Below are 23,027 nucleotides of genomic sequence, written 5' to 3' on the forward strand. Positions count from 1 at the left end.
TTTGCATGTGTTAAGGCATTTTTGCATGAGAAAAATGTCTTAATGCATGTGAAAAGCACCAAAACGCATGGTGTGATACTAATTTTTAAAAGAGGAGTGATTGGGGGTGGGAATTTTGTAAAAGTGGGCTGGCTTCGCGAAGCCATAATGCATGATATCACTGAAAATAATTGCACCTTTTTCAACAACATTAAGCTGTGCAATATGCCCATAATGCAACTTGTGAGGTTTTTGCAAATTCTATTTTGGGAATTTTTAGGATGGGGAAGGGCCTGAGATATGGGAAGAGAGATAGAGAGAGAGAAAGAGAGACTCTGGGGGTGGCATCATAGTAAGCAGCTATTTATGCTACCATAGGGCAAAGGGCCGCCGGCTGCCAGTCCTGAAAATGGCGCCGAAGGGCCCTCGCCCTTCCTATGTCACATGGGCTACTGCCGCCATTGGTGTCCCCCGAGTGGCATGGTAAGGGAAAGGGCCATCGGCGCCATGTTGAGTGCTGGCAGCCGACGGCCGTAGTGCAGGAGATGTGTCCCGGACCGGTCCTGGCCCCCCGCTGGAGCCTCCCGGACTTCTGTCAGGTTTTGTGTGTGTTGTGAGGGCCTGGGAAGTAAATAAATTTGGCATGTGTGTGGGGGGCGTGAGGAGGGTGGTGGGTGTATTTTATCTGTAAAGGAAATAGTTATCTTCCGGCGAAAAAAGTGCACAAATGTGTTAAAATGGAAGTGAAACGTGGACCTGGACTGGCAAAATGATTAGTGTAGCGTGTGTTAGTGTAAGGTGTAACAGATGGAGCTTATGTCCAGCAGATGTCGCTGTTTTCTCGGAAAAAAATGTTAAACCTATTTTACCTGTCACAGGTGTGACATATCTGTAATGTAAGTACAGAAGAACCTTCCTGCATGCGAAATGAAGGTTGTGTCCAAATTTGAAAGCAATTGGTTCAGTGGTTTCTGAGATTAGCGATTTTGTCCAAACTATTTAACATTTTTATTTATATAGATAGAAGATGTGATGTGTAGGGGATGGGTGTCTGTGAATGTGATGTGTGGGGGATGGGTGTGTGTGAATGTGATATATGGGGGATGGGGGTATGTGAATTTATTTATAATGTGATGTGTGGGGGATGGGTGTCTGTGAATGTGATGTGTGCGGGATGGGTGCGTGTGAATGTGATGTGTGCGGGATGGGTATGTGTGAATGTGATGTGTGAGGGATGGGTATGAGTGAATGTGATGTGTGAGGGATGGGTGTGTGTGAATATGATGTGGGGGATGGATGTGTCGGGGATGGGTGTGTGATTGTGATGGCTGTGTGTGAACGTGATGTGTGAGGGATGGGAGTATGTGAATTTGAAATGATTAGTGTAGTGTGTGTTAGTGTAAGGTGTAACAGATGGCGCTTACATCCAGCAGATGTCGCTGTTTTCTCGGAAAATTTTTTAAACCTATTTTACCTGTCACAGGTGTGACATATCTGTAATGTAAGTACAGAAGAACCTTCCTGTATGCAAAATGAAGGTTGTGTCCAAATTTGAAAGCAATTGGTTCAGTGGTTTCTGAGATTAGCGATTTTGTCCAAACTATTTAACATTTTTATTTATATACACAATTATTTTTTAGAAAGCATAATCACTAGATTCTCCTGTAAATCTCTGGGGGAGGGGGAGTCTTCTGTGACTAGAAAAACTTGTCTCCAGCCATAACGCTAAGGTCAGGAAATAGTAAAAGACAAATATTAAAATTGTGATTTTTTTTTTGTCCTAGTGGTAAGGTCAGATACGATCCGCTGCCATCAAACTGACAGAAGAGAGAAATTCTATTGGTGTTTCACCCATCATTCTCAATGCTGAAAACATGACTAAACTTTCAAATGACAGGCTGTCAAGGCCAATCATATCAACAAGCATAGTACAGCTATTTAAATGCTACAGCACCTGAATAAAGCTAGCACTACCTGATCTGCCAGAAGATCTTCTTTAACCCTAGAATTGTTGAGAAGAGTGACTATAAAATAATTCAATCTAAAGATAAGAACATAACATAAAAACATTAGCTATGGCATACTGGGTCAGCCTAAAGGTCCATTAAGCCCAGTATCCTGTCTCCAACAGTGGACAATCTAAGTCAAAAGTATCCAGCAAGTACCCAAACATTAAATAAATCCCATGCTACTAACACCAACAACAAGCAGTGGCTATTCTCTATTGATTAATAGCAGTTTATGGATTTCTCCAGGAATGTATCCAACCCTTTTTTAAACCCAGCTACTCTAGCTGCCTTAACCATATCCTCTGGCAACAAATTCCACAACTTGTGCCTAAACTCTTACAGAAATATCATTAACAGAACCAAGAAGGAATTCTTCTCCAAAAAGATCCACCACTTCATCTTTGACTCAAGAGCTCTGTTCTCCTATGTATCAGCCCTCACAAAACCAGCTACGCCCCTCATACCAGACGATCAAGCTACCAACAAAGCCAACGAACTGGCGGACTACTTTGAGAGAAAAATCACCACCCTCGTCACTCCCCTGAAGGGGCCCTCTCATCTTCAGAATTACTCATCCACCTCCGGTTCACAACTCTCGCTCACAACCCTCCAACAGAATTCAACCCCAGCCACCTTCAAGCTGACATCTGCCTTAGAAATTGAAAACATCCTCAAGAAGATGAAACCTTCGTATCATCCTTTAGACCACATCCCATCCAATTTGCTGTTCTCTATCCCTAACATCATTGCCAAGCCTGTAGCAGACATAATAAACTGCTCTCTGTCACAAGGCCAAGTCCCGGACCAATTCAAGCTTGCAATGCTCAAGCCCCTCCTCAAAAAATCCAACCTTCCTCCCATAGACCCAGCCAACTTCATACCCATAGCAAACTTGCCAATGATCGCCAAAGTCATGGAGAAGGTTGTTAACAGACAACTATCCAAATTCTTAGAAGAAAACAACATCCTCACATCAAACCAATTCAGATTCCGAAAGCCCTGAACACCGAATCTTTATTAGCCTCGCTATCAGACACCATCCTCCTTAATCTGGAAAAAGGTCAACCCTACCTACTCACACTACTGGATCTCTCCTCAGCGTTTGACACTGTGAATCACACTTGCCTCCTTCAGCGTCTAGCTGACATCGGCATCACAGGATCTGCGTTTGACTGGTTCAAATCTTTCCTTGAAAACAGGTTCTAAAAGGTCAAGATCAATAACAAAGAATCACACCCTATCAGTTCAAAGTTGGGGGTACCCCAAGGATCATCCCTTTCACCCACTCTATTCAATATTTATCTCCTCCCACTCTGCCATCTACTAACCAACCTCAAGCTAACACACTTCCTATATGCGGATGACATACAAATCCTCATCCCTATAGCTGAATCTCTCCATAAAACCTGGTCTTATTGGAACAACTGCCTCTCAGCAATCAACAACCTACTCACCAGCCTCAACCTCGTATTAAACACCAAGAAAACCGAAATCCTCCTAATAGCCCCAGAAAACAGCATCCTGCTCAAGCCCCCAACTTCCACCCAACGCTCTATCACTTCAATCAACCACACATCGCAAGTAAGAGACCTGGGTGTACTATTAGACAACCAACTCAACCTCAGCAAGTTCATAAACAATACTACCAAAGAATGCTTCTTTAAATTGCAAGTATTAAAAAAATTAAAACCACTTCTGCACTTCCGAGACTTCCGCCTGGTACTTCAATCCATCATCCTCCCGAAGCTGGATTACTGCAACTCACTCCTTCTGGGCCTTCCCGCTAGCTCCATCAAACCACTTCAGATGGCCCAGAACGCGATGGCCAGAATCCTTACAAATACCAACACAAGGGAGCACATCACCCCCATCCTCCAGAACCTTCACTGGCTGCCTATTAAATTCAGGATTCATTTCAAAGCCCTCATGATGATACACAAGGCCCTACACAACATCTCCCCCCTCAACCTAACTTTTCAACTGCAGCAGCACATTACTAAGAGACCTGTAAGAAGTGCGTACAAGAACATGCTACACACCCAGCCGGCAAAAACCTCACTGAGGAAACGCGCCCTCTCCACTGCTGGCCCCCCACTTTGGAACTCGCTCCCTCTGGACCTCCGCCAAAAACCCTGCCTCATGACACTCAAAAAGAAGCTAAAGACTTGGCTTTTTGCCCAAGCGTTCCTGGAGAGCTAAGGCCCAATGAAGTTGATGACATTATAGACCTTGGCCCATCTATCCCACTCTACATATGTTTTTGAGTTGTACTTAATTTCTGCTTATAGTCTCTTTGAATGTAGTCCGTTTTATTTCTCTGCAAGTTCTTTTTTCAACTTGTTCCATGTATGACGCCCCTGAGGCGACTGTTTCAGTTCCTTGTAAACCGGTGCGATATGTATATTATACAGGAACATCGGTATATAAAAAAACTAAAAATAAATAAATAATAATAAATAAATAAATAGAAAGAAAAATAATTTTCTCCAATTTGTTTAAAATATGCTATTTGCTAACTTCATGAAATGCCCCTAGTCTTTGTATATCCGAAAGACTAAATAACCATTTTACATTTACCTGTTCAAGTCCTCTCATGATTTTGTAGACCTCTGTCATATCCTCCCTCAGCTGTCTCTTCAAGATGAACATCTCTAACCCAGGAAAAAGATCTAAGCATCATAGTGGATAATACATTGAAATCATCGGCTCAGTGCGCTGTGGCAGTCAAAAAAGCAAACAGAATATTAGGAATTATTAGGAAGGGAATGGTGAATAAAACAGAAAAAGTTATAATGCCTCTGTATTGCTCCATGGTGAAACTGCATCTTGAATGATGAGTACAGTTCTGGCTGCTGCATCTCAAAAAATATATAGTTGCACTGTAGAAGGTACAGAAATGGGCAATTAAAATGATACAAGAGATGGAATGGATCCCCTAAGAGGAAAGGCTAAAGAGATTAGTGTTGTTCAGCTTGGAGAAGAGATGGCTGAGGGTGGATATGATAGAGGTCTATAAAATCATAAGTGGTCTAGAACGGGTAAATGTGAATCGGTTATTTACTCTTTCAGATAATAGAAGGAATAGAGGGCACTCCATGAAGTTAGCAAGTAGTACATTTAAAACAAGTTGGAGAAAATTATTTTTCACTCAGTGCATAATTAAGCTCTGGAATGTGTTGCCAGAGGATGTTGTTAATGCAGTTAGTATAGCTGGGTTTTAAAAAGGTTTGGATCATTTCTTGGAGTAGAAGTCCATTAACTGCTATTAATCAAGTTGACTTATGGAAAGCTACTGCTATTACTGGCATTAGTAGCATGGGATCTACTTAAGTTTGGGTGCTTGCCTGGACTGGTCACTGTTGGTAACATGATGCTGGGTTGATGAACCCTCGGTTGACCCAGTATGGCAACTTTTTAATGTTCTTATATTCTAACCTCTTTAACCTTTCTTCCTAGGGGAGCCATTCCATGCCCTTTATCATTCTGGTCACCCTTGTTTCTACTTCCTCCAGTGTAACTATATCTTTTTTGAGATACAGTGATTAGATCTGCACTCAATATTCAAGGTTCAGTCTAACCATTGAGCGATCCAGAGGCATTATGACATCCTGCATTTTAATTGCCATTCCCATCATGAGAACATGTTAGCGCTGTGGACCCTTGAGCCGGGACAAGAGCTGAAACCACCACCGAGGGATGGCCCCCAGTGGTTCTCATCGCTGGGAGGCAGTACAGGATTGGGAGATCCAGCTGGGGCTTCACATATACCAACCCATGTTCCCCTCAGGTTGAGCCCTTGGGTACCGGGCCCCAGCAGGACTTAGGCACGGGTCTCTTGGTGATGAGAAGTCCAAGAGAAGAAGCAGCATCAGGGAGTCTGGGTTGAGGCTAGTGAAGGTCAAGGATACCATGGACAGTCCAGAAGACAAGGCAGGCAGCGAACAGGCAGCATGAGGTACCAGGCCAGAGGTCAGGGCAGGCAGTGGACACACAGGAACCAGGAAACAAGCCAAGTGTCAGGACAGGCAGCAGACAAGCAGAATCAGGAAACCAAGCAGAAGTCAATACCAAGAAGACAATCCGAGGAGCAGGGAACCAGGAACAGGAGCAAGCGGAACCACAGGTACAGGAACAGGCAGGAACTCAGGATCAGGAACACGCAGGAATTCAGGAACAGGAACAAGCAGGAACTCAGGATCAGGAACACTGGAACGCAACAACAATGCACTCTCATGAGCAGAACCTGTTGCCAAGGAAAGGAGCAATGGACTTTGCGGGGCTTAAATAGCCCGATAAGATGATGTCATCCTCTGGGGCTGGGCCGAACTTTCCCTCCATGGCCCCTTTAAGAAGTGGCAAGAGCCGCACACGAGCACCTAGGGGAGTGTGCGCAGGGAAGACGTTGGCGTTGTCTGAGGCTGTGTGGGAGGAACGCTGCGGCAGGGCTCAGGACAGGACCACTCCCACCGCCAGAGAAAGAGCCTGGAGTCGGCGCCTGCCGTGGCTGGTAAGGGAGTCCGGCTACGGCGAACCATGCCCGGGATTCCTAACACATAAGAACATGCCATACTAGGTCAGACCAAGGGTCCATCAAGCCCAGCATCCTGTTTCCAACAGTGGCCAATCCAGGCTATAAGTACCTGGCAAGTACCCAAAATCTAAGTTGTTCCATGCTACTGATGCTAGTAATTAGGGATGTGAATCATTTTTTGACGATTTAAAAAAATTTTCCAATATTTTTTAAATCGTCAAAAATCGGTACAGTGCGTGATACAATAGAAATTTTCACGATTTATCGATTTATCGTGAAAAATCGTTACTCCCGTTAGTGTTCACTAGAGATGTGAATCGTGTGATCGATCGTCTTAACGATCGATTTCGGCTGGGAGGGGGAGGGAATCGGATCGTCGCAGTTTGGGTTTTTTAAATATCGTGTAAATCGTGTAAATCGAAAACCGGCACACTAAAACATCCCTAAAACCCACCCCGACCCTTTAAAATAAATCCTCCACCCTCCCGAACCCCCCCCAAAATGCCTTAAATTACCTGGGGTCCAGTGGGGAGGGGAGGGCGGGAAAACCGGCACACTAAAACAACCCTAAAACCCACCCCGACCCTTTAAAATAAATCCCCCACCCTCCTGAACCCCCCCAAAATGCCTTAAATTACCTGGGGTCCAGAAGAAGGATCCCGGTGTGATCTTTTACTCTCGGATCTCGGACCTCCGTGCGTTGTAGAAACAAAATGGCGCCGGCGCTACCTTTGACCTGTCATATGACCCCAGGTAATTTAAGGAATTTTGGGGGGGTTCGGGAGGGTGGGGGATTTATTTTAAAGGGTCGGGGTGGGTTTTAGGGTTGTTTTAGTGTGCTGGTTTTCCCGCCCTCCCCCTTCCCCTCCCCCTTCCCCCGATTTACAATTTTTTGACGATAAATCGGGGGAATTGTTATTGTATCGCGGCTCTAATGATTTTTGACGATTTAAAATATATCGGACGATATTTTAAATCGTCAAAAAACGATTCACATCCCTAGTGTTCACTAACGGGAGTTATTTGGGGGGAGGGCGGGAAAACCGGCACACGAAAACCGGCCATCCAGTGCTCCTACCATGTGACAGGGGCTGGCGAATGGCACGGATACCCTGTCAGATGGTAAGGGCAAAGGGCCATCGGCGCCATCTTTATGAGTGGCAGCCGACGGCCCGAGAACGGGAGATCACTCCCGGGACCACCATTAGAGCACCAGGTAATTAAAAAATGTTTTGGGGGGATCGGGAGGGTGGGAGAAGTTAAGGGGTCATCTTTAAAGGGTCGGGTGGTTTTTTTTTTTAATCGGGCCATCTGCGCCATTTTTGAGTGGCAGTCAAAATGGCGCCGATGGCCTGAGAGCAGGAGATCGGTCCCCGCGCCCCCACTGGACCACCAGGTACTCGTAAAAAGTTTTGGGGGTGTTCGGGGGGGGTGGGGGAAGGTAAGGGGTCAATTTTAAAGGGTTGGGCCTCACTAAAAAAAAATTAACGATGTGAATCGGAACCGATTCAGATTCACATCTCCAGCAATCAGATTTTTTTCTCCCTCCAGCCGAACCCGATCGTTAGGACGATCGGGCACATGATTCACATCTCTACTAGTAATAGCATTGGCTATTTTCTAAGTCAACTTGATTAATTGCAGGTAATGGCCTTCTCCTCCAAGAACTTATCCAAGAACTTTTTTAAACCCAGCTACACTAAATGCACTAACCACATCCCCTGGCAACAAATTCCAGAGTTTAATTGTGCATTTAGTGAAAAAGAACTTTCTCTGATTATTTTTAAATATGCTACATGCTAACTTCATGAAGTGCCCCCTAGTCTTTCTATCATCCAAAAGAGTAAATAACTGATTCACATCTACCCGTTCTAGACCTCTCATGATTTTAAACACCTCTATCATATCCCCCCTCAGCCATCTCTTCTCCAAGCTGAACAGTCCTAACCTCTTTATTCTTTCCTCATAGGGGAGCTGTTCCATCTCCTTTATCATTTTGGTCACCCTTCTCTGTACCTTCTCCATCGCAACTATATCTTTTTTGAGATGCGGCGACCAGAATTGTACACAGTATTCAATGTGCGGTCTCACCATGGAGCAATACAGAGGCATTATGACATTTTCCGTTTTATTTACCATTCCCTTTCTAATAATTTCTAACATTCTGTTTGCGTTTTTGACTGCCGCAGCATACTGAGCCAACGATTTCAATGTATTATCCACCATGACAAATAGATATCTTTCCTGGGTGGTAGCTCCTAACATGGAACCTAACATTATGTAACTACAGCATGGGTTATTTTTCTCTATATGCATCACCTTGCACTTATCAACATTAAATTTCATCTGCCAATTAGATGCCCATCATCTGCCAATTAGATGCCCAATTTTCCAGTCTCACAAGGTCTTCATGCAATTTATCACAATCCACTTGTGATTTAATTACTATGAACAATTTTGTATCATCTGCAAATTTGATTACCTCACTCGTTGTATTCCTTTCCAGATCATTTATAAATATATTGAAAAGCACCGGTCTAAGTACAGATCCCTGAGGCACCCCACTCTACTGGGAAAATTGTCCATTTAATCCTACTCTGTTTCCTGTCTTTTAACCAGTTTGTAATCCACAAAAGGACACCGCCACCTATCCCATGACATTTTACTTTTCTTAGAAGCCTCTCATGAGGAACTTTGTCAAATGCCATCTGAAAATCCAAATACACTGCATCTACCTAATAATTCCTAACATTCTGGGGGTTTTTTTTTGACCACCACAGCACACTGAGCTGATAATTCAATGTACTATCAACTATGATGCCCAGATCTTTTTCCTGGGTGGTAACTCCTAATATAGAAGCTAACATCATGTAATAACAGCAAGGATTATTTTCCCCTTCATGCATCACCTTGCACTTGTTCACATTAAATTTCATCTGCTATATGGATGGCCAATTTTCCAGTCTCGCAAGGTCCTCCTGAAATTTATCACAATTTTTTAAATTTTTTAAATTAAAAAAGTACTTAAGTTTTCATATGACAAGCTCAGGCCCCTAGCTTGGGCCACAATGCTTTATGCTGTGGGGCTGGAGAACCAGTTCCAGATAGCCACTGTATCGGAGTCAAACAGGCATGGATGCATTCTCACTTAAAGACATTGAGAGAGAGGGTCAATCATGCAAGTTATATAGCCATACAAAGGCTAGTGTCAGGAATAAAAAAAAAATCTCTGAAAAGTATATTAGGAACTTCAAATTGGGTTTACCATTTTAACATGCCTACCTACAATGCAAGCCAAATACTGAATCCAAATATGCATTTTGATGCTGTTTGATGTGTGCCACAAATCCTGATTTAAATGCGACAGAACACGCAACAGATTGTGGCAATTGTTAAATAATAAATCATAGCATGGATGCAAAATGATGGGGAATGTGAAAGCATCTCCTAAGAACTGCAATAAAGGGTACTGTTAGGAACTATATGTCAGGCATCACTGCTACAGACAAAAGAAAGAGCTTGCATTATGTCTTATCTGCATTAAATGCAAGTAGTATGCAAGTGAGAGAGAGAATGCTTTAACAGAGAAACAGATTTTTCAGGTTAAAAACTGATTTGTTATGAACACTGATAAAGAAAATGATGTATGATTTCTTTATTACTAGATTTTTTGTTTAATTATTTGTTTATTATTTTTTCCAAAAAGTATACAAAGTAATATAAATCTTTGTACAGTAATCTTAGAGATCCATTACAAAGAAATAATTATACCGTTATAAGAAAACAAAGAAAGATAAAGCAAATTGCTCATTTATCTCTATATTGAATACACAAATCCTTTCCTAAACAAGGGAGAATCAGGAATTAGAGGAGATTATATAATAAGAAAAAAATTAAGAGGTAAAACTGTGGTTAAACAACTCCCCATAACTTACATTATACCTAGGAGTAAGTGGGTATTATTTTTATGGCTGAGGGTTCTTTTTACTTTTCAAGAAATTACGCAGATGATCTGGGCTAAAGAAAATATAAGTATTGTTACCCATTTTTAGCACCCACTTACACACTTATAGTAAAAGAAATATTGCACCACAATCCAATACTTCTTGTTTCATATTTAAGAAAGCCTTGCGGCAATCTTGTGTTGTTTTAGCAAAATCGTGGTATATCCGAACTTGAGCACCATAAAAGGAAATATTTAAGTATTGAAAGTTGTGCTTCATTACTAAATTTAAATCTTCAAAAAAAAGAAATGATAACAGCTCTGTCGAGCACTTCTTCTGTTGAACTTTCTAAGAAAGCTGTCAAATTATCTATATCTGATGTTTTAGTAGGGATCATTATTAATCCTTGCTTCTTTTGAAATGGAAGAAATATACATTTAGTTAACACCTGAATTTTTTCCAAAGGAATTTTTAAATTAGCCACAATGTATTTCCTTACTGTAACTGGAATAGGTAATCCTAAAACCTTAGGAAAATTAATAAGCCTTAAATTTAAGCGATGGGAGTGATTTTCCAAAGATTCTATTCTTATAGTGTTCAAACGCTCTTGTATTATCGAGGCATTGACTATCTGTAGATTTTTAATATCAGATCCCATTTTTTGCATTGTAAGAGAATGTTCTGAAATAATTTTTTGATGATCCTTAGCTACTACATCTAACTTCATTGAAACTGTCTCCAGTTGCTGGGATTGTTCCTTGAAAACCTGTAAGAGACCAGCAGTCAAATCCTAGAGTGAATCTAAAGTCACCACTGCTGGTATGATCATAGTAATGGGGGATCTGGTATAGTTGTGATTCTAGAAGATTCACTTTCAAGGGGCTGTTCCTTCTCTTCAAGGACTGACATATGTACTTCCCCTGCTGCTCCTTCATTCATGAATTTTTTCCCTCAGATCCTCCAACATGGACTGATTCTCTGCTTCCCTGTACCAGAGGACTGACAGAAACATCCAATTTCCCCCAAGCAGAAGTACCATTTCCAGGGAAATTCAGCAGTGGTGTCCTAGGATCAGGCAGCTTAAGTGTAACTTCCTCAGGCAAGAAAAGCACTCCTCCCTTGCTTATTCCACCAGCAAGGCTTACCCGCAATGGATCGGGGGTAGAAACAGCAAAGTCTGTGATGACCCGTTGGTCTAATGGAAGTGTGGATTCTGAGGGGAAAATTCTCACTTTACCTTTCCTTTTATGAGGCATATTGCTAGAGGAAAAAATAAACAAACAAGTCTAAAATAATTAGGCCAATGAGACTCTGCTGTAAAAAGAAACCACTTTATAACTTTTCTCCTTTGTGGGGGCTGAGACGTTGCGAGAATCAAGGTTGTCTTCTAAAAAACCTATATCTGTATTTCTTTGAAAAGCCGCACACCCCTTTGGTGCGCGCGGCTTCGGCTGTGCACCGAAGCTGCTGTGCACCAAAGGGCTGTGCGCCACTGCGAGCCAGATTTTAAAGGCTCTTCCCTGTGTCAACTGGAAGTGATGTCATGATGCCTCCGATCGCTTACACCAGGGCCTTGTAGAGTCAGATGGCAACAAAACTCCAAGGTAATGCAGGGCCGGTATCTCCCACAAAACAGGACCTCCTCACCTCCTCCCAAACAGCTCAGTCCTGGTCTGCACACCGCAGCAAGCCCGATTTTAAAGGCTCCTCCCGGCATCGACTGGAAGTGACTTCACAATGCCTCCGATCACTTACCCCAAGGCCGTGAAAAGTCAGTTGGCAACAAAACTCCAAGGTAACACAGGGCCAGTGTCTCCCACAAATCAGGACCTCCTCACCTCCTTCAAGCAGCTCAGTCCCCGATTTTTTTTTTGTAAGACAGATTCCCATTTCTTGAAATCCATTTCCATGTATTGTATGTTTAACATTATAGCTAAGAATGATTTTGCACAGTTTCTGAGTTTCCTTGCAACTAAAAGATGGTACATAATGTTATCTGTCTTGCATGAAATTATTGAAATAATTACTAAGCTAATTTAATATTAATGTGAAATATATATTACAATTTTTATAGTAATTTGCAGCACATAACATAAAAATGCTTTTATTTGATGCTTGTTAGTAAATAACACCTCCATAACAATACATCTAAAGTTCATTAAAAAAAATCCAAAAAGAAAGGTGGAAAAATTGTGTTTGAATAAATTAACTTAATACTATGTAATGCTTAGTGCTTGCCATTGTGGTAAATAAGCACATGAAATTGGGGTCCAGCTGCAGTCAAGCAAATCCATGCTGTCTGTGGGGTTGCACCATGTGGAAGAGTGGAAACATTTGCTGACATACCGCAAAACAGGCACGGAGTAGAGGAATTCTGATTCAGAAGCAATGTGCGGTGGCACCAGCAGGAGCTTGATGTCATGCTGGCAACAGAGGCAGTCTGAATCAGAAGCTCTGGCACTGCGCCTAGTGGTGGGAGCTTGATGTTATTCAACTAAAGGCTAATGAGAACATACAATTAAAGCTGTTCAGCAGGGTATAAACATATAGTACATTTGCACTGTTCACATAGACCATCGGTGCACCTGTGGTGAATGTCTGGATTTCATGCTTGAAATCCCAGTTAGGTTATACTAACTGCCATCATAAGGATTGAGACTGCGCTTTTCAGGAGTAGCTAGAAACACTGAAGGCAGAGGTACTGAAAATGACGTAGCTACAGCATGCTAGGAATTACATATTAATATCATCTTTAGTAGCAAAAGTCTAATTATATATGGAGGAAGTTAAAGTTGTTGAATCAAAAAAGTAACGTTAATTTCTTAGGAAAAACGTAAGCTTACACATAGGTATTAGTTACATGGAATTGGGAATAAGATTCTTGGGAATTTACAAATACTGATGAAATATCATATACATTCATGTAGAGTATGATATGCTGACTGTTGATTTCTCCAGTGCTTATTATCACTGTCTTAAGATCATTTATAAGGTGTGAAATATTGCTGCATCATTCAGAGCTCTCATATCTGGAGTGGCAAATGGTCCTCTGTACTATCTGTGCATGCATGATCAGATAATAAAATAGGGAAGCAATATAACTACTTTCTGTTCTTTTAGTGGTACAAATATTTCTTTAAAGTTTTTAAATTGGTATAGACAGAGGTACACAAAGCCAGGCCAAACACCCTATATATTCCACTATTTTGCTGTGGAAATAGCACAAGCCTCTCACCCACACATACTCACATTCACTCTCTTCCATTCAACTGCAACCTCCTTCTCTCAGTTAAATGGACAAACACACACACACATGCATCTTTCATTCTTCCAACTTTCCTCTTTCACTCTCACACACAGTCTCCCTCTCTAACTCATATACACACATACAAACACTGTCTCCTTCTATCAGACATGCAAAAACACTATCAGGGGAACTCTAAACTTCTATCGCTGTGCCTCAGGTGTGGCAGAAGTCACTCACTCCCACATACCCATACTCAACCAAATTCACTTTCACCCATAATTACACACACACACACACACACACACACACACACACACACACATACATACATACATAAATAAACAAAGCCTTACTCTCACTCAAGCAAATATATTCACCCATATGAAGCCTCCCTCTCTCTTACACAATCAAACATAACCATACATAGAACTTTCCTCTCTCACTAATTCAAACACATAACACACAACCTTCCTCTTTCATTCACTGAAACACATGCAGAAATACAAACCATATTCACTTTCACATATACAGAGCAGTAGGGATGTGAATTGTTTTTTGATGATTTAAAAAAATCATCAGATATTTTTTAAATCGTCAAAAATCGTCAGAGTTGCGATACAATAGAAATTCCCCTGATTTATCGTGAAAAATCGTAAATCGGGGAGGGGGAGGGCGAGAAAACTGGCACACCAAAACAACCCCTAAACCCACCCCGACCCTTTAAAACAAATCCCCCACCCTCCCGAACCCCCCCAAAATGTTTTAAATTACCTGGTGGTCCAGTGGGGGGGTCCCGGCGTGATCTCCCACTCTCAGGCCATCGGCGCCATTTTGGCTGCCACTAATATAAATGGCGCAGATGGCCTGATAAAAAAAAAACCCACCCAACCCTTTAAAATGACCCCCTTGACCCCCCCCCCCCCAAAAAAAAAAACCTTTTAAAATTACCTGGTGGTCCAGCGGGGGCATGATCTCCAGCTCTCGGGCCATCGGCTGCGTTAATAAAAATGGCGCCGATGGCCCTTTGCCCTTACCCTGTGACAGGGCAAAGGTAGCGCCTGCGCCATTTTGAATATTGGCAATACGGCCTGAGTGCAGGAGGTCGCTCCCGGACCCCCGCTGGACCCCCAGGGACTTTTGGCCAGCTTGGGGGGGCCGCCTGACCCCCACAAGACTTGCCAAAAGTCCAGCGGGGGTCCGGGAGCGACCTCCTGCACTTGGGCCGTATTGCCAGTATTCAAAATGGTGCCGGCGCTACCTTTGCCCTCACTATGTCATAGGGGCCGACCGTCGGCCCCTATGACATAGTAAGGGCAAAGGTAGCGCCTTTTTTGGGGGTTCGGTTCGGGAGGGTGTTTTGATTATCCGATCGGGCGCAGCCAATAATCAGAACTCAAATCGGGCTGGGCGATAAAAATTTTAAGATTTGGATCGGAACCGGAACTGATCAGATTCTGGTTCTGATTCACATCTCTACAGAGCAGGTACAAGGGGTACTGGGTATTCTAGGTGAATCTTCAGTCTCTCCCCCATCTCCAACTGACCTATGTGAAGCAGCTCCAGAAATTTCCTTTTAGCAGGAGCTCTGGCACAACATTGCCTCCTTTTACAATAGTACTCCAGTCTAGCATATCCCTATTTCTCCCCCTCCCATCCCAGGGCCACTGCAGTATCACTGTTGTACACACAATGTTTCAAAGTAAGTATGTGTGTGTGTGTGATTTTGGGGGTTGGGGGTGGTAGGATCCCTCCATTCCTATTCTTCCCCTTGCTTCCACCAAACATCTATTTCTCTCGTCTCCAGCATATGCCGTCTTATCTACTTCCCCAGGATCCATTCCTCTTGTCTCCCTCCTTACTCAGCATCCATCCCTTTCAGCATCTGTCCCAACCTCTTTCCCTCCATCAAGATCTGCCCTCATCTCTGCTGCCTCCCTAGTATGTTTCTTAGCATCTGTCCATTGCCTCTAATGCCTCTTATCTTCCACTCCCATTCCTCTTTCCCTTCCCCAGCAGGCATCTGGCCCATGTTGCCTTACTCCCTCAGGTTAACTGAGAGGTAGGAGCCTTTGCCATTGTTAGGGTATGAGGAATATATTATATATAGTTAGCATATAAGATAGAGAAAGTCAACTATTATGTACAGATGAGGCAAACACATACTCATATATAAGATTAGACAGGTGTTTGAGCAAGCATTAATTGCACATGTTGAGCAATCATGTGCTAAAAGAAAGGGAACTGGCTGGAGACAGTTTGACCATATAAGGATTCGTAACTGAAAAAGAGTGGAAAACAGGATAAGGGATGGTTAAGTTAGATTGGTTAAAAGGAGAGGTGAAAGAAGCTATTTTAGCCAAAAGATCTTCATTCAAAAATTGGAAGAAGGATCAACAGAAGAAAATAGGATAAAGCATAAACGTTGGCAAGTTAAATGTAAGACATTGATAAGACAGGCTAAGAGAGAATTTGAAAAGAAGTTGGCTGTAGAGGCAAAAACTAACAGTAAAAACTTTTTAAAATATATCCGAAGCAGAAAGCCTGTGAGGAGTCAGTTGGACCGTTAGATGATCGAGGGGTTAAAGGGGCACTTAGAGAAGATAAAGCCATCGCAGAAAGAGTGGCGTGGGATAAACACTGTGGATCCATAAAGTCAAGAGGCCGCCAATGAAGAGTGGGTGACTCGCCAGAATGATGGCTACTGCCTGGAGACAATACCCTTATTCAATAAACGTACACATGCTTACTGTGACTCCAACATCGTTCTAGCTTCAACAGCAAGAGGAAATGTGGAATAAAGGATCTGCACTCACAAAGGGGGGAGTAGCTGGCTTGTTACGGCGGTTACTACCCCAAACCAAATAAGCCTGTTACTTCAATTTCTATGCATATACAGCATAGTTCTCTGCTTCAACAGCAGGGGAGAAGAAAAAACTGATACTACACACATCCAGCAGAGCTCTCTGCTTCAACGGCAGGGGAGAAGAAAAAAGGGTTCACACTCACAAAGCGGGGAGTAGCTGGCTTGTTACGGCGGTTACTACCCCAAACCAAATGTGCCTGATACTTCACTTTCGATGCATATCCAGCATGGCTCTCTGCTTCAACAGCATGGGAGAAGAATAAACTGATACTTCAAGCATATCCAGCATAGCTCCCTGCTTCAACGGCAGGGGAGAAGAAAAACAACCAATAAGGGCTGTATAACATAGTCTGAGTAAAACAAATAAGCATGGGTGTAGCTTGCTTATTGCGGCGGTTACTACCCCTATTACCCCTAACTAATCAAGCTAGATATTTCACTTGGATACAGCTCCATCACTGCTTTCTACATTAATGGTGGGGGTGGAAGGGAAATAGAACCAAGAGCTAAGAGAAACAGATAAGTATGAGAGAAAGTGTGTGAAGCTTGCTGGGCAGACTAGATGGGCCGTTTGGTCTTCTTCTGCCGTCATTTCTATGTTTCTATGTTTCTTTGCTTTGGTGTTTACTGAAGAGGATGTTGGGGAAGTACCCATAATGGAGAGGTTTTCATGGGTAATGATTCAGATGGACTGAATCAAATCCCAGTGAACCTAGAAGATGTGGTAGGCCTGATTGACAAACTGAAGAGTAGTAAATCACCTGGACTGGATGGTACACACTCCAGAGTTCTGAAGGAACTAAAAAATGAAATTTCAGACCTATTAGTAAAAATTTGTAACCTATCATTAAAATCATCCATTGTACCTGAAGACTGGAGGACAGCAAATGTAACCCCAATATTTAAAAAGGGCTACAGGGGCGATCCGGGAAACTACAGACTGGTTAGCCTGACTTCAGTGCCAGGGAAAATAGTGGAAAGTGTTCTAAACATCAAAATCACAGAACATATAGAAAGACATGGTTGTATGGAACAAAGTCAGCATGGCTTTACCCAAGGCAAGTCTTGCCTCACAAATCTGCTTCACTTTTTTGAAGGATTTATTAAACATGTGGATAAAGGTGAACCAGTAGATGTAGTATACTTGGATTTTCAGAAGTCGTTTGACAAAGTTCCTCATGAGAGGCTTCTAGGAAAAGTAAAAAGTCATGGGATAGGCAGCGATGTCCTCTCGTAGATTGCAAACTGGCTAAAAGACAGGAAACAGAGAGTAGGATTAAATGGACAATTTTCACAGTGGAAGGGAGTGGACATTGGAGTGCTTCAGGGATCTGTATTGGGACCCTTACTTTTCAATATATTTATAAATTATCTGGAAAGAAATACGACAGGTGAGATAATCAAATTTGCAGAAGAAACAAAATTGTTCAGAGTAGTTAAATCACAAGCAAATTGTGATAAATTGCAGGAAGACCTTGTGAGACTGGAAAATTGGGCATCCAAATGGCAGATGAAATTTAATGTGGATAAGTGCAAGGTGATGCATATAGGGAAAAATAACCCATGCTATAATTACACAATGTTGGGTTCCATATTAGGTGCTACAACCCAAGAAAGAGATCTAGGTGTCATAGTGATGAACACATTGAAATCGTCGGTTCAGTGTGCTGCGGCAGTCAAAAAAGCAAACAGAATGTTGGGAATTATTAGAAAGGGAATGGTGAATAAAACGGAAAATGTCATAATGCCTCTGTATCGCTCCATGGTGAGACCACACCTTGAATACTGTGTACAATTCTGGTCGCCGCATCTCAAAAAAGATATAATTGCGATGGGGAAGGTACAGAGAAGGGCTACCAAAATGATAAGGGGAATGGAACAGCTCCCCTAGGAGGAAAGACTAAAGAGGTTTGGACTTTTCAGCTTGGAGAAGAGACGGCTGAGGGGGGATATGATAGAGATGTTTAAAATCATGAGAGGTCTAGAACGGGTAGATGTGAATTGGTTATTTACTCTTTCGGATAGTAGAAAGACTAGGGGCACTCCATGAAGTTAGCATGGGGCACATTTAAAACTAATCGGAGAAAGTTCTTTTTTACTCAACGCACAATTAAACTCTGGAATGTGTTGCCAGAGGATATGGTTAGTGCAGTTAGTATAGCTGTGTTTAAAAAAGGATTGGATAAGTTCTTGGAGGAGAAGTCCATTACCTGCTATTAAGTTCACTTAGAGAATAGCCACTGCCATTAGCAATGGTAACATGGAATAGACTTAGTTTTTGGGTACTTGCCAGGTTCTTATGGCCTGGATTGGCCACTGTTGGAAACAGGATGCTGGGCTTAATGGACCCTTGGTCTGACCCAGTATGGCATTTTCTTATGTTTTTTTTCTTATGTTCTTATTGCAATCTTTTAACTGAAGAGCTTAGCTGTAACATTCCATACTAAATCAGGAATGATCATGTGACTATACAAGTGAAAAAGATGTATAAGGACAGGCCCCAGACTGAAAGAGTAAGAAGATATTTTACTTTTGACTTCTTCTTATTGTTCTGCACACAAATAAAATAAACATGTATTAACATTTTGTTTTCTCAACTAGGGCCCCTGGCTGACCAGTGCTCTACCTCCTCTTCATGATATGTTATATATTGCAAATTGCCATTACTTTTTGGAGTAAACAACTTAAATTTCCTCCATATGTGGCTAGGTTTTTGCTACCAAAGATTAAATTAATATATAATATTTTAAATTTAATTTTAATATATATAATTCCTAGCATGCTATAGCTATGTCATTTTCTGTACCTCTACCTTCAGTTGTTTCTAGCTAGGCCTAAAAAGCACAGGCCAAACTTACATGCCAATAGTGACACTTTCTGATGCTAATCTTATGATATGAGATATACGCATGAGGAAGTGCTTCCACTGGCCTGCAAGCTTTGAACAGGCTCGAGGTGCCAGCATTTAGGAGGTGATGGAGCAGTGTGGAGCTGCAGCATAGCCTCCTGCTTCTCCACCTTGCCTCTTCCTGTATTTTTTGGCTGGCAGGGCCTGGAGATCCCCATCAGTATTGCTGCTCCACCCCACGGCACCTCACTCTCTTTCAGCAGGCACCACCAGCCACCCTCCTCTGGATCTTACTTTCCATTGGCTGGGCCAGTGCAACATTTTTTTGTTGCCCTCAGCCCCCTCCCAATTTTGGTGATCTAGGTAACTGCCTGGTTCAACCAATGGTCAGGCCATCCTACAAACATACATATACACCCACAAACATAGACTCCATGCATATAAACACACATATCTGTCCTAATCTATCTCACCCACACATACATGCAAAACCTCCCTCTATCACTTACACAGACATGTGATTAGAAGTGCTCACATCTTCCATTGCTATAGGGGTGTTAGAAGCTAGGGATGTGCATTCATTTCATCCGTTTCCTATACAAGCATGTAATATGAAACGTATGAAACATATGAAACAAATGCACATCCCTATTAGAAGCTACTGAGCCACATATAGCCAAGTTCACTTTCATCCATACACACACAGACACAGACACACACACACACACACACACACAACTTCCCTCTCTCACTCAAAGATGCAAGCAGATACATATAGGCATCTCCCATCCTTTTCTCTCTCTCTCTCTCTCTCCCCCCCCCCCCACACACACACACACACATACACAATCTTCCTCTTTCACTCACTTAGACATCACTGGGGTGCTCTACATATTTCACTATTGTGACATTGGGGAGGCAGAGGTCACTCACTCGCACACACCAATACACATTTATATACACTTTTACCCATGCATGTAAAACATTGTCTATTCTTCTGCATCTTTCTCACACACACACACACACACAACAACAACCCTCTTTCAGTCCCACAAACACACAATGAAGCACTTTCTGTACCTTTTGGTGCTATGACACAGGAGTGACAGAGGACAAGAAGTATGGAAAGGAAGTCAAAATGTGAAGAAAGGGTTGTATGAGGGAATCGAGCATGCTACTTCATTTACTAGCAAATAAATGTCAACACTATTTCATATTATTTAAAACAACATTAGAACCTAAACATTCAAGAACTGCATCTGAAAATCTGAGAATGGAAAGAAAAAAAGATAAGCAAAAGAATATGCATTGACTGAAGATAGACAGAAATATTTAAAAGCTGATTGCATATGGCATCATCAGGCAGCAAAGAGTTAATGAATCCCATAAACAACATAATCAATGTTTGGAAACAGAAAGACATACAATGTCAGCTTTGAAGTGAAAAGCTAAACAGCAAAATGTAATATCCTTGATAAATAAAAATGTGCACACTATAACACTGAATTGTAGCTGTGTAATTGAAGCATGTAAATATTGTGGAGGTAAATATTTTCTAAAAGAATAAATCTAAGCCTTATATAACTCTGTTGCCATGGCAGAGGATCCACTTGTCACCATCAGAGGAGTCTCCTCATTTAATTAAAAAACTCTTTGTTCAACACTCCCTCAAAATCGGAAACTTTAAAGATCAAATCGGACAGTATAATAGCTCATTTGCTTTTGCTTTATGGCAGCCAAACTAGAGCTACCTCCAAGAAGTGGAACATTTTGCTTTCAAACACATGTACAAATTTATTGAGCTATGTTTTCCTTTTACATACAATATTATATGCTTGAGGCATAAGGAGTAATAGAATTATAATTCAATAAAACAATAAAAATGCAGGCCAATTCCATTGCACATGACTAAAAAAGCGTGCATGAAACTGAACAAAACAAAAGCAAGTTCATTATTAGAGAAATAAGACAAGCAAGAAGCGTGAAATAGTTTGTCAAGCTGACAACAAAAAGGATCAAAGATGTTACAATAGTCCAACAAGTATTTTTTGGTGAAGATAAGAACTCATCTATAGTCAGTGATATATATACGTATCCACATGTGATTTATTCCACAATAGTTATGTTTTAAGCCCTATCTGTGATCCTTTTACATATTCTTTAGTATTTCTATATGGGGAACTAAGATTCTGTTCACTTAAACCAAGAGAAAGAGCAATGAACAGAATTATGAAACAAAGTTACAACTCTAACTTTTACAAATACAGCTAGTTTGTAAGAAAATGGTTTAGCGTACACCTCATAGTACTGGAAAAACATTCCCAAAAACATATAGTCAACAATAATGTTAGGTTGAAGGAAACAGACTTAATTAAATTAAAATAAAATCACAAGTTTTTACAAACTGAACTTTATCAAGGCCTCTTGGATTATGTACAGTTATGCTGATAAGTTTACATATCCCTGGCAGAATTTGTAAGATGTGTAGCATTTTAAGAAAACATGAGTGATAAAACACATCTGTTATTTTTAATATGTTTCATATCATATTAAATTATTATGCATCTCGGAACAGAATAAATTCTCTCATTGTCTAGCATAAACTGCATGTTTGAGTTCTCCCCAAAGTGACTCAATGATGTTGAGATCAGGAGATTGTGATGACCACTCTAAAACCTTCACTTTCTTCTGCTGCAGCCACTGAAGGGTTGACTTGGCCTTATGTTTCAGATCTTTGTCATGTTGGAAAGTCCAAATGCACCCCATTTGCAGCTTCCTGGCTGATAAATGAAAATTCTTCTCCAATATCTACTGATAAGATGCTGAATTCATCCTGCTATCAATTTTGATCAAATTTCCTGTGCTGCTTTAGCTCACATCCCCCCAAAACAGAAGAGATTCACCACCATGCTTCACAACAGGGATGGTGTGCTTCTCTTCATAGGCCTTGTTGACTCCTCTCCGAACATAAAGCCGGATTTTAAAACCCTGGCGCGTGTAAAACCAGGGGTTTATGCACATGGCCGGGCTTTACACGTGCCAGGTCAATCCCGGCCATGCGTGTAAACCCCGGGACATGAGTAAGTGCCGGGGCCTTAAAAGGGGGCAGTCCAGGGGAACAGAGTTGGGCAGGCTGGGACAGCATTATTCCTCGCTGTCCCGGAGCCTCACGCGCCGGCCGGCTGCCAATGCACACAAGTTACTTCGGGTTGGGCCCTGAAGTAACTTGCAAAATAAAAGGTACTAAAATTTAAAAAAGAGTTTGAGAGGGTGGGAAGGAGAGGGGAAGGGAAAGGGAGGTTAGGGTAGGGGGTAGGAAAGTTCCCTCCCAGTCCGCTCCTAGATTGGAGCGAACTGGGAAGGAACTATGGAAGGCCCCGATGCGTTGCGTGCAAATTAGCTAAATTGTAGCCCCCTTGCACATGTTGGGTAGCACGCACACATGGACGCACATGCATATTTTTTTAAAATCTATCCCATAGCATTTATGTTTGTGACCATAAAATTCAATTTTGGTCTCATTACTCCAAATTATTGTTTTCCAGAACTTTTGTGGCTTCACTAGGTGCTGTTTGGCATATTGTAAGCAGGCTGTTTTGTGGTGTT

At 41.9% G+C, this 23,027-nt stretch overlaps 1 protein-coding gene across 2 annotated transcripts in view; it reads right to left on the reverse strand.

Moving 5' to 3' along the window:
- The window catches only part of LOC115085194 (cadherin-7), a 351,275-nt gene that overhangs the window by 71,908 nt on the left and 256,340 nt on the right, over nt 1-23,027 (reverse strand). The window lies entirely within an intron of this gene.

This window comes from Rhinatrema bivittatum, chromosome 2 (genome assembly GCF_901001135.1).
Source record: "Rhinatrema bivittatum chromosome 2, aRhiBiv1.1, whole genome shotgun sequence".
Classification (NCBI taxonomy): domain Eukaryota; kingdom Metazoa; phylum Chordata; class Amphibia; order Gymnophiona; family Rhinatrematidae; genus Rhinatrema; species Rhinatrema bivittatum.